This window comes from Pelodiscus sinensis, chromosome 9, assembly GCF_049634645.1.
Source record: "Pelodiscus sinensis isolate JC-2024 chromosome 9, ASM4963464v1, whole genome shotgun sequence".
Classification (NCBI taxonomy): domain Eukaryota; kingdom Metazoa; phylum Chordata; order Testudines; family Trionychidae; genus Pelodiscus; species Pelodiscus sinensis.
The window spans coordinates 4275950-4289521 of record NC_134719.1 but is presented as its reverse complement, the minus strand read 5'-3'; positions in this window follow the sequence as shown (position 1 = coordinate 4289521).

Genomic DNA, 13572 nt, shown 5'->3' with positions numbered 1-13572 from the left:
GAAGTTGGAACCATAACACACAATAACCCCAAATCAAAGAGAGAATACAGGCTGCTCCCAAAAACAAGAGAGGCACTGCTTGTCCTCCTCTTACTGTCTCACTGCTGTTAACTCTAGATTTGCCAGCTTCTCTAGAAAGCCTGCAAGCAGGAGCCAGAATCCCCCGGCCCACCCTGTGTGTACTTAAGGGGAGAAGTTGTAATGTCTTCGCCATTTTCAATATACCGCCCTGCAGAGCTTAAAGCACGTAAGAGTGTAACAAAGAAAAGATGAAAAAAAAAAAATCCAAGGCTACGTCTACACTGGTACCCTTTTCCGGAAATGCTTATAACGGAAAACTTTTCCGTTATAAGCATTTTCGGAAAAAGCGCGTCTACATTGGCAGGATGCTTTTCTGGAAAAGCACTTTTTGCGGAAAAGTGTCCGTGGCCAATCTAGACGCGCTTTTCCGCAAAAAAGCCCCGATCATCATTTTCGCGATCGGGGCTTTTTTGCGGAAAAGAAATCTGTGCTGTCTACACTGGCCCTTTTCCGGAACAGTTTTCCGGAAAAGGACTTTTGCCCGAACGGGAGCAGCATAGTTTTTCCGGAAAAACACTGACGATTTTACATTAGCTCGTCAATGCTTTTCCGGAAATTCAAGGGGCCAGTGTAGACAGCTGGCAAGTTATTCCGGAAAAGCGGCTGATTTTCCGGAATAAGTGGCCAGTGTAGACACAGCCCAAGAGTTTTGGACAAATTGAAACTCCACAGCTTCAGGACTTACGGCAGCTTCTGATTATTTGGGGTTACGAAGCAACTTTCCGAGGCAGTTGTTTGTATCCTGTAACTGCTGCAGGAGGTCTTGGACTTCAGCTGCAGCTCGAACCGTTGGAGGTAGTCTAGTGGGCTGGACGGACCGATCCAGTCTTGCAAATGTCTCGGTGTCAGATTTTAGGCTTCCAGGACTGCGGCGAGGCAGGTAAGTGTTCTCTTCACTACATAGGTGTGATGTAGTGGGGGTGCTGTCTGCTCTGCTCTGCGCTGTGATGTGTGGTTCCCATTGACTCACCCACATGTGTATTGGCCCAGACACCTCGTCCCAGCATGAGCAGATAACACTGCTCTTCCCGGGGGAGAGACGAAGGGAGGCGGAGATGAACACTTGGGGGGGGGGGGCAGTTTTCTGGGTAGAAAACATGAAGGGAACAGACTAAACTGGGTGCTGAGGATTGAGGGGGCGATGGATCCCCTAACCCCAGGGGTCTGAGGCATCCGAGCCCTGACTCCTGTAACCACATCACGTCTATGCTGTGCTGTGTCCTGGAGAAGCAGTAAACCCCTCTAGTCGACTGGCTGGCGGAGTCTGTTCTTGCTGGTACGGGGGTGCAGGATCGGGGGAACCCTGATGCGCCGTCACAACAGGTGACAAAAGAGATCCACAGAAATTAAGTGATATGCCCGGGGAGGGCGGCAGACTTGCTGGGCTCCTGGGCAAGATGTGTGTGTGTGTGTGTCGGTGGGGAGACTCTGTGCTCCCAGAAGGGATGGGCCATCAGATGGAAGGGGTGAGGCTGATGGCAGTAGTGGCGGCTGCTGGCGCCTCGGGCCCTTTTGAATCTCTGGGCCCCGGGGCACCTGCCCCCTTGCCCCTCCTCTCCTATCGGCAGGCTTGGACGTGCCTAACGTTACATAATGAGTTTGTGGTAGGAACACAAATAGAATCCCAAAGTCCTGATTCCCAGTCCCTGGCTCTAACCTCTAGGCTGCACTGCTCTCCTAAGCCTGCCTCACCTCCGGGTGCTCACCGAGTGCAGCTTAAGCACCGAAGGCTACATGGACTTGAGAAACTGGGCCCCTGGCGTTTATTGGCCACTCCTTGTTCAATGGAATGGGCCTCAGATTAGTCAGTGTCGCATTTGCGCTGCTTAAGCATTTTAGCTCACACGAGTGGGTGGTGGGGAGGCGAGAGTCGTGGGGAAGGTGGGGTCCTCTTCAGTTTCCCTCTTGGTTGCAAAATAACTTTTAAGCACCGGTCTGGTAATGAGTAACCATAAGGCCAGTTCATCGTCACACACCTGGGCTGAACACCCGTCCCATGCTGTGTGCAGCGGTGTTGTGGCCCTGTTGGCTGTAGGATATTAGAGAGGCAAGATGGGTGAAGTCACAGTTTTTATTGGACCTGCTACTGTGGGTGAAAAGAGACCAGCTTTCCAGCTCACATAGACATCCTTAAATACTGGGCTGTTAGGAGAATGTGGAACCATAATTGTTTCATTCATTGTCATAGCTTCAATGTAGAATGTAGAAGAAGCTGGGGTAATTTGGGGTAATTTGGAGTGGGTTGGAAGAGCCTATTGTGCACACAAGGAGAGTGGTCTTGGTGCATGTGTGTGTGTGACCCCTCGTGTGGTGTGTGTAAGCACACTTTGCCTGGAGAACACAGAGAATCCGACTTCACACTTCTCTCAGCCTGGATCTGGATGCTTACTGTTTCATATTTGCTCTGCCACTGAATTGCTGTATGACCCTAGTCAAATCACTTCACCTCTCCGTGTCTGTTTTCTCTTTGTCTACTGAGATTGTAAAGTTCTTCCATACAGAGACTGTCTCTCACTGTATGTACAGTGCCCAGCACAGCCAGGGACGATGGGCCCTGATCTCAGACCAGGTGCTGCGGTGGCACCGATAGAGATCGAAAGTCACCCACCCACATTAGCAACGGCTCAGATGGATCACAGACATTTCTGAGCACAATCCTACATAGAACAAAGTACATTTATTGCTGGAAAATCTTAATTAGATTTTAAGGCCCGAAGGGAGAAGCGAGGTATTATCTGACAGCGCTCATGGCGCTCATGGGAGCTAAGGGTTTGTTGTGATAATTCTTGTTTACCTGGCTGATATGGACGGGGTTCTCGGTTGTATTGCTGTAATTAGGATATCTCCTCCCACGCTGACAGGACTGTATCCTCCTGACAGGATGAGTGTGATTGAAAAGGCGGCTTCCCACTCCGTCTAGGCAGCAGTATCACCCGAAGCTGAGCACCCCGCGAACCACAGCACGTGGCTCGCGTCAGGCTCCTGACGAGACGGAGGTGACCCCTGGCCCTGAGAGTGGGTGGCAAGAAGGTTCTGGAAAGGTCCCGGTGTCCATTCTGAGGTAATGCCAGTACATCCCCGGGGGAGCAGCCTGTTTAACAACAGCTCTGTGCTGAACACAGGGCTGGCCTTGTGCCCATATAGCACGCATTTAAGGGCGCCACAGCCGGGGGGATTCTAGCTGGTTCCCTCCTAGGGCCTGCAAAGTGGTCAAACAATCATGCCCTCATCCCTCCAGCACATAGCTAGGGGGAGGGATAGCTCATGGGTTTGAGCATTGTCCTGCTTAAACCTAGGGTTGTGAGTTCAATCCTTGAGGGGACAGCTTAGGGATCTGGGGCAAATCTGTCCAGGATGGTATTTGCTGCTGCTGTGAGGACAGGAGACTGGACTTGATGACCTCTATGGGACAGTATAGCTCTCCCTATATATTATATAAGGCCCTCTGGCTCTATGCTTTGCTGGGTTAGCCAAAGGCACAGACACACACCGTGAGCCACAGCCCGGGCTAGCTGAAAAAGTAGTGCTTGAACAGGGAAGTTGAAGTCAATGCCAGGATGTTGAGAATAATGCCTGGCAATGGATCAGAAGTAGCTGAGTTAAACTTCTGCTCCAGGTGGGTCTGGGCATGCTTGTGAGTGAGCCAATGGTGGGCTTATACAGCCCACAAAGGTTCTCCAAAGCAGCCCCCTCTCCCACCCTCCTCTGTAACAAGGTGATGTGGGATGCTACCATCCCAGCTGCTGTGGCCCACCCAGCCCTGCACATGTATGCTGTGGTACATGATGTCCACTCTTCTGCTCCTGCTCCTAGTCTGGGTCCAACACAGCACAGGAAGGGGAAGTTAACAGAAGCAGTTGAAAACTGCTCATTCCTGAGAGCCCTTTGGATAATTGTCAGGTGCCTGTCATAGCAGTATCAGGGCCCATCTGGGCACACCTGTAATGGTCAGCTGGTTCCTCACTAAGGACGAGCAAAGGCCGGGTCCCATGATGCTGAAGAAGAGCTGAGATGCAGAGTTCACGCGCAGAGTTCACACTTTTGGGACCCGATTCAGTATCACTCCAGTTCCATACCAGCATCAGAGCTGTCCTTGCCCACAGGCAGAATACACAGCTGCGTAGAACACCCGAAAATTTGGGGCACCTCTGGTTCTTAATGCCCACCCACCCACATCTTGCTACCCCTGTTCTGTGGCTCTGCTTCCTCCAGACAGGACCTAGTTAACTTAAAAGGGAAAATGCCAGCTGGAGCGATTAGCAGAATATGGAACCAACCAGAGTCATTCAAGTATAGATCACAGCTGGAGGATTCTCTGCATCTTGGGGTCTTCAAAGTATTTGAAGGCTTCAATATCTGAGACATAGGTGAGAGGATTATTCTAAGAGGGGTGGGTGAGATTCTGTGGCCTGCACTGTGCAGGGGGTCAGACTAGATGATCATAATGGTCCCTTCTGACCTTAAAGTCTATGAGTCTATAAGTGGTAATGAAACCATTACGCAGGCATCTGCCAACCCCAGGTCTGTACTGTCAGTGTCTGACTTTACTGAGCTTCAGAGGTGTAGCCACGTTAGTCTGTTACTGGAAAAACTTAAAAAGCAACAAATAGTTCTGCAGCGTCTTAACAACTAACAAAACATGTTGATCAGTGGTAGATCTTGGCGCCTCTGACAGGTGATCTTAACTGGTTTGGCCAAGAGGCATTTCAGCTGCTCTTCCTCCTACTGCTGCTCATCTGCCCTCTGCCTTGGAGCTGTCTCCTCAGGAGCTTCCTGCTTGCTGGGCAGGGCAGGGGAAGGAGAGGAGGGTGCTGATGTCAAGGTGCCCCCTCTCCCTCCCTGTATCCTATCTCCACAGAGCAGAGAGAGGGCACAACAGGACTTTGGATGGAGTTTGTTGGCTGCTTTTGGGAGCGGTGCAGGGCCAGGACAGGGATGAGCCTGCCTTAGCCCCACTGCACCCCCACCCAGGAACCACCTGAGGTAAACAGTGCCTACTCCAGTCATGAACTCCCTCTTGCACCCCAAGTCCCTGCCCCAGCCCCGAGCACCCCTGCATCCAAACACTCTCCCAGAGCTTGCACGTAGAACCCCTCCTGCACCCCAACTGCCTGCCCCAAGCTCAGCTCAGAGCCCCTCTCTCACTCCCAGTCCCTTAATCCAAGACCAGAGCCTGCACCTAACCCTCTGCCCCAGCCTGGCGAAAGTGAGGGAGCATGGGGGATGAGGAGAGGATGGAGGGAGCAGGGGTGGGGCCTTGGAGAAGGGGCACAAAGGAGGCGGGGCAACGGTATTTGGCTTTGGGGTAGATCTTGGATTGCACTTAAATTCACAACGTGATCTTGTGCTTAAAAAAGGTTGGAGACCCCTGATGTTGATGGGATCATGAGCTTTCGTGGGCACAGCCCACTTCTTCAGATAGCTGGAGTTATTTACCGTGTTAGTCGCCAGGAGCTTAGTTTGCAACTTGCCTTAACCATATTCCATTAGTGTGGCGCTGAAGATTACAAAATCACAGCTCTAAAATACCATTGTCTTCCTCCTCCCCAGCCACCGTGGGGCACTGGTTGAACAGTACTGCCTAGGGCCCCATAAATCCAAAGGGCAGCCCAACCAGTGTGGCCCCGCTGAACTCAACAGGGGTAACACCGATGTAACATAGGGGGGTAACAGACTCTTAATAGATTCACCAGGGCAGGGCTGTGTTTTTGGAGCGTCAGGGAGCCAGAAGGTAAGGGGCGAAGGTATCAGAACTGTTTCAGCCAGGGTGCATTCGGATCCATGGACCCATTGAAATCTCCACGGGAGAGTGAGCATAGCGAACGCTGTGTCTGTGGGAGAAGGGCGTCTTAACCAGCGGTCATGAGGCGAGAAGGGTTTCAGAGAACGCTTCCCAAACATTCATTTTAACATTCAAATATCCTTATTTAAGGACAACAGTTGGGGGAGGGGAAGTGTCACTAAACTATTGTTGGCAGCCAAGCTCTGTATACACTCTCTCTCTCTCGCCAACAGAATTTTGTCCAGTCAAAGATATTATCTTACCCACCTTGCATACAACAAATGACAGGGGACAGGTATCTATGTTGCCTACTGCTCCCTGACATTCAGTTCCCTCAAGCAGTGTCATAGAATCATAGAATAATAGGACTGGAAGGGACCTCGAGAGGTCATCGAGTCCAGCCCCCCGCCCTCAAGACAGGACCAAGCTCCACCTACACCATCCCTGACAGATGTCTATCTAACCTGTTCTTAAATATCTCCAGAGAGGGAGATTCCACCACCTCCCTTGGCAATTTATTCCAATATTTGACCACCCGGACAGTTAGGAATTTTTTCCTAATGTCCAATCTAAACCTCCCCTGCTGCACTTTAAGCCCATTACTCCTTGTCCTGGCCTCAGAAACCAAGAGGAACAAATTTTCTCCTTCCTCCTTGTGACACCCTTTTAGATATTTGAAAACCGCTATCATGTCCCCCCTTAATCTTCTTTTTTCCAAACTAAACAAGCCCAGTTCATGAAGCCTGGCTTCATAGGTCATGTTCTCTAAACCTTTAATCATTCTTGTCGCTCTTCTCTGTACCCTTTCCAATTTCTCCACATCTTTCTTGAAATGTGGCGCCCAGAACTGGACACAGTACTCCAGCTGAGGCCTAACTAGTGCAGAGTAGAGCGGCAGAATGACTTCACGAGTTTTGCTTACAACACACCTGTTGATACAACCTAGAATCATATTTGCTTTTTTTGCAACAGCATCACACTGTTGACTCATATTCAACTTGTGGTCCACTATGACCCCTAGATCCCTTTCCGCCATGCTCCTTCCTAGACAGTCGCTTCCCATCTTGTATGTATGGAACTGATTGTTCCTTCCTAAGTGGAGCACTTTGCATTTCTCTTTATTAAACCTCATCCTGTTTACCTCTGTCAGTGTCAGTGCTGCCCCCCACAGGTGAGAGACTTAACTAGCAGTGACCGCAAAGAATGACCAAGCACAGAACTGATAGAAAATCAAGGCAGCCACCTGATGGTTGGAAGGGACAGTTACAATACAGCCGCTGTTCTCCTGACCAGACAGCCACAACTCCAGCAGTAAGGGTCTACACAGTTTGAGGTGCTGCTTACGAGGGAGATCCCAAAGCACTTTGTGCAAGTTAAATAACTAGGAACTCACCATGCACCCCCCCAGACTGGGATGTGAGCAATTACTGCCCTCTTAGGCTACATTTGGACAGCAGAGCTATTTTGGGACTAGTGATTCCGTGTCTTTAAACGCGCCTGTTATTTCGAACTAATGGGAGCACTATTCCTTAATCCTTGTTAAGGGACTTGTTGAAATAGTACTTTATTTCGAAATTTAGCCCTGTCAACTTTTGAAGTAAGCAATATCGAAACGACCTTGAAATAAGCTACGCAAATTGTGTAGCTTATTTCGAGGTAAGGGGGCGGTGTAGATGCACCCTTACAGAGGGGAAAACAGCAACAAAGAGCGATTAGGAGTAACTTGGTAATGACAGATCCTTCAAGAGTACTCACGCGGACCTGGCCTCCCCTCCCTTGGCCTAACTGAGGCCACCGTTTTTATTTACAATAGCTGAAGGATTGTGATGTGCCACACTTGTCTGGCCTCTGTCCTCAGCAGAATGAGAACGTTGCTTTGCATATACGGGAACAACTACTACATGCCATTGAAATGCAGCCACTTCTGGGGTGAAACATGGCAAATTGTTAGCACCTCTCTGCCTCCTGAGGGCAGTGGATGGTGATGAGTTTATGGCTGCTTATGGCTGCAGTATGAAGGTCATGTCTGTGCTGCCAGGACACTGGAGAATGTATTGGAAGGTCCAATTCTGTGCTGACTAAGTTAATGTGGGTAGGGGGTCAATACCCTAGGTGACCTAGCCTATGTTTTCTATCCCTAAAAGTTCTGATTACTGTACTTGGCTAATGGCCATTGACTGTCACCTATAATGTGTGGGGAAGGAATCTGTAGAGCTGATATGAAACATGTACGACATGTACAAAAGGATGGGGACTAATTTATCTATAACCACTCAAGAGAGAGATCGTGGAGTCATTGTGGATAGTTCTCTGAAAACATCCACTCAATGTGCAATGGCAGTCAAATCATTTAAAAAGGGATAGAGAATAAGACAAAGAATATCTTATTGCCTCTGTATGAATCCATGGTACGCCCACATCTTGAATACTGTGTACAAATGTGGTCACCTCATCTCAAAAAAGATATATTAGCATTGGAAAGAGTTCAGAAAAGGGCAACACAAGTGATTAGGGATTTGGAAGGGGTTCCATATGAAGAGAGATTAAAAAGACTTGGACTTTTCAGCTTAGAAAAGAGGAAACTAAGGGAGGATATGATAGATACCTATAAAATCATGACAGGTATGGAGAAAGTGAATAAGGAAAAGTTATTTACTTGTTCCAATAACATGAGAACAAATGAAATTAATGGATAGCGGGTTTAAAACAAACAAAAGAAAAATTTTCTTCACATAGTGCACAGTCAACCTGTGGAACTCCTTGCCAAAGGATGTTGTGAAGTCAGAGACTAGATATTGATGACAGGAGAGGGATCACTTAATGATTACTTGTTCTGTTCACTCCCTTTGGGGCACCTGGCATTGGCGACTGTCAGAACACAGGATACCAGGCTAGATGGACTTTTGGTCTAACCCAGTATGGCCGTTCTTATTTTCTTATCTATGTGCTACAGCAGCTGTCCCTGTGTAAAATAATAGTTATAACAACAATTGTCATGACCCTAGTGTGCTAAGCACTGTGTGGAAAAAGGCAGCCCCTTCCCCAGATTGCCCAGTCTGCGATGATGAAACGACACCATGGGCAGATAAACAGACAAATGGGTTGGGATAGAGGACGAGGTAACAGGAAAGGCAAGTGTGTTTGCATGAATCAATAGTTTTGGTCATTGCAGGAGGCCACGAATGCCACAGAGCTGTGATTTTGGGGATCACAATACAGGCAGGACAAAGTGGGCGTGACGCCTTATCTCTGTTTGAATGCGAGCTGCTCCAATCTGAAAAGAGAAGCTGGGGAGCATGTAATTACATCTGAGAACATTCCATCCCATGTCACACGCATCCCTTTACATGGCCCCATCTTGCCCTTTTTGGAGGGAAACACGTGCCTGGCCAGTTGTCCCTGAAAATGACAACTAGTTTGCCTGTGGAACACATCACGGTCATTCAGAACTCCTTCCTCTTGGTGCTGCCATTACGGGCCTGCTCCTAGTGAAGTCTGTGGCAAAACTCCCGGTGGGACCCTGTGACGGGGGAGAGGGGAGCCCATCTATTGGTTAGAATATGCCCCTCCCCCACAGCCCGACTGGGCATGCTCGCAGTACAGCCTCACTATAAAAGGCTGCCGGGCTGCTCAGTTGGGGCGGACCGCCGGAGAGGAAGGAGCTCCGGCCCCAGCTGTAGGACCAGAGCTGGACCTACTGCCAGAATCAGAGCCGGGGGGGCCGCCGCTATTGCTGCTACCATCCCCGGGTCGAGCACGCCCCCAACGCCGACTCCGGGGGGCCGCCCGCCCCGCTGCAGTGGACATCCCCTGCGCTGCTGCCCCAGAGACGGGACCGGCTGATGTGGCCGCCACCGCCAGCCCAGCATCGCCAGGTGGGGTCTCCGTCGGCCACAAGGCTGGGGTAGGAAGCAACCCAGAGCAAGGGGCAGGGGAACCCCCAGTGGGCTCGGTGCGTTTTGGGGAGGACCCCCCGCTGAGCCAGTGGTGGGAACCATCCACCACTACTAGGGCCCTGGGTTGGGGTCCGGTGGAGAGGGAGGGCCCGGACCCCCCTACTCCAACCCCTCAAGGCACGGACTAGGCCTCAGGGACTGCGTTAGCCCCCGGACCAGGCCTCAGGGTCTGCAAGTTGGGTGGGCCTGCTTTAATCTCGGGGTGGAGAGAGCGGGGCGGGGGGGGGGGAACCCCGCCACAGACCCACCCACACACAAGGCGTGACACCAGTGAAGTCAAAGGGGAGACACTGGCTTTATGACGATTTGTCTTCCCGTGGCAGGCAGGAACCGTAGTTGTCTGGGTGAGGTGCTGCACAAACAGACCGGAAAGATGGTTCTCGCCCCCAAGGAGCGTAAATGTTGCTTGGTATGAAGGACTAGATCAAGAGTGGGGAACCCTTTTTTGGGCTGGAGGCCGTTGACCCACAGAAAAATCAGTCAGGGGCCACACAAATGTGAGAAGCCTCCAAAAAACCCCAAACCCCTCGTTGACACCCCAATCTGAGGAGTAGAAAGACACTCCCCACATTCTTCTCACACAACACAGCCTAGCGGGGCCTGGGCTAGTAGATTTTGTGGGCTTCCCTAGGCTCTGGGGTTCAGTGGATAGCAGGGGGCTGCCAGGAAGCAGGCTTAGGGTGTGGGGGGTTGGTGAAACTGGGAGGGTGGTAGGGTGCAGGCGCGAGCTGGGGGTTGGCGGGTCTGGGAGCGTGGGAGGGTGCAGGAGCTGGCTGGGGATGGGAGGGCTAGGTGGGAGGTAGGGATGGGGGGGGACACAGGGTTGGAGTGCCAGCACTGACTCCCTGATGCTGTGGGGGTGGGCCCCGAGCCTCAGGGGTCAGACTCAGGCAAGCCAGGGTTCAGATGCAGCCCCCAGACTATAGGTTCCCCATCCTTTGGGCTAGATACTCATGTATAAGCTAGTGATGCCCCACTGACTCCGACGTGCTCTCAGCTGCTGTAAATTGGGGCAGCTCCGTGGCTTGCAGCGACACCACACCAATTCATACCCACTCGGGATCTGGTCCCTAAAGAAACGTGGATTTTCACAGATTCCGTAATCGGGCCAGCAGATTCCCTTCTATATCAATGACCACTGCAAGGAACCCATCAGCGAGCTCGGGAAGCTGCCTTTTCGGCCCTGCAGTCCTGTCACTGTCAAAACGAAGCTGGGTGTTCGCTGCTGCAGCGAGGGCGGAGTGCCCTGCATTATATTCTTTGCTTTGTGTGGAGGTTGGGGGCGGGGAGAGGGGATGCTTAGATGACCAGGGCCTTGGTAGACATGAGGTTTGTATCTCAGGAGGCTATTGGAGAGTACAATGCACGAACAATGTGCATGCAAGAATTCCCTAGGGGGGAGAGAGGGATTCACAGGATCTGAACTACCAGCGGGAGGGAACAGATCTGGAGCCAAACGGTTTTTCACCCCCAAACTTCCCTGGGGTTCTACGCACAACTGGTAGGTGGCTAGAGTAACTGGATACAAGAGTTTGGAAGAGGGGTATCTTACCCCGGCCTGTCCTCTTTGGCTGGATGGTGTCTGGGGCAAATGCTGGCCAGCACTAGAGTGGCAAAGTGGCTCCAAAAGTTTTTGGTCTCCATTCAAGCCAATGAAAAGCCAGCCGTGAAACCCCCTCTATTGATGGTTTGTATACCCACAGCCGTCAAACAAACATCCCCTGAGCCTCCCCTTATCACTTTATTACACCTGCTAGCATGAATAGATTAAAGGGGCGGGAAGGTAGGGGGGAGGGAGAGGGAGGGGAGAGGAGAAAAACCATAAGAATCCTGCAGAAAACCGGGTTTGGGGGATTGTTAATTATTCTCTGGGGTCTCTAATCTTTAACTGGCAACCAGCATCACTAACTGTCTTAAGCCTCCTCCTGGAGCCTGCTGATAATAAACCATCTGCATGGAGGAGACAGTTATCTGCCCTGCTCCAGCCGCCTGTGACACGGCTGGAGCAGGAGATAATGAGTGTGCGGGGTGGAATTGTGACGCGCCCGTGGCGATGATCGGGCTGATACCGAACCTTTTCGTGCCGTTGTTTGCAGTTCCAAACCGAAAACAAAAACAACACAGAAAGAGAGAGGGGAATATTCCGTGCGAAACACACTGCCCGGTTTCCCCAAGTGCCGCGCGACAACCTCATTAATGCCAATGGAGTTGGCTCTAGCAGTGTCTTTAACAGGATTTATGTCCCCGGTTCCCCCCTCCCCGCCTAATAAATTGCTGTTTGATTGTGCAGCCGTCATCGGCTGGGAAGGTAGGGAAACGTCATTGTATTAGAGGGAGTCATGTGAGGTGAACACTTGAGCAATTAGATCTTTATCTCTCCGTGCTGGCTGCTTCTCACCCTGGTTTTTCTCTCCGTTATGAGGTTTACCTTTGGTTTCAGAAAGAGATGGAGTTGTTTGATGCCAGGTGAACCTGCAGGCAGCCAGACCCTGGCAGTTTTAAGGCTAGAAGGGACATCAGACCTTTGGTATGGCATAGGCCAGGGAATTTCATGGGAACCACACATGAGCAAATATGCCATGCTGGAGTCACCGGTCTGGCTGCAGGCAAAGCCACAAGTCAAGGCAAGTTGTGTCCAGGTGGACTGTAGGAAAAGGTTGCAAATCAGCTTTTGGAATGGTATTCCACTCACGCCTCTTCAGCAGAAATCGTAATGCTGGGCGTTGCTTACAAGAGGGGTGTGGAAACTTTCAAAACTTTGACCCAAAATGGAAATGTGGCCAGCTTTACTTATTACCGGCTGTTTCTACAGAGGATGCCTTTCATCCAGGCGCTAGGGGAGAATGACAGAATGATGTGATGGCCGCCTTAAAAATAACAACCAACCACAAAAAATTAACCCTGGTGCACCGTGCATCTCAGCAAGCAAAATGTCTTCTAAGAGCCTAGTAAGCAGCAGAGTTGTTGACTCAAGTCCCACGACTTGAACTCGAGTTGGTCTTAAGTCGCCTAAGTGACTCGATTTGAGACTCGACTCGGGTTCGTTGTTTGTGACTTGAGACTCGACTTGAGACTTGCTAATTTTGTTAAATCAACTTGGTGAAAAAATTGTCCGAAAATGCCGCTGTTGTTAGTAACAAACCGCCCACAGCGGCGATCGCAGACCCACCTCCCAGCTGGACTACTAGTAGTGAGCAAGTACGGCAAGTACAAAACTGGGCCCCCCACTACAAAAAGGATGTGGACGCATTGGAGAGGGTCCAGGGGAGGGCAACCAAAATGATTAGGGGGCTGGAGCATATGACTTATGAGGAGAGGCTAAGGGACTTGGGTCTGTTTAGTCTGCAGAAGCAAAGAGTGAGAGGGGATTTGATAGCAGCCTTCAACTTCCTGAAGGGAGGTTCCAAAGAGGATGGAGAGAGGCTGTTCTCAGTGGTGACCGATGGCAGAACAAGGAGCAATGGGCTCAAGTTGCGGTGGGAGAGGTCCAGGTTGGATATTAGGAAAAACTATTTCCCTAGGAGGGTGGTGAAGCACTGGGATGGGTTACCTAGGGAAGTAGTGGAGTCTCCATCCCTAGAGGTGTTTAAGTCTCGGCTTGACAAAGCCCTGGCCGGGTTGATTTAGTTGGAATTGGTCCTGCCTAGAGCAGGGGGCTGGACTTGATGACCTTCTGAGGTCTCTTCCAGTTCTATGATTCTATGTTAATAAATGAAAACAGATAGTGATGATTGTTATTTATCGATATTGATG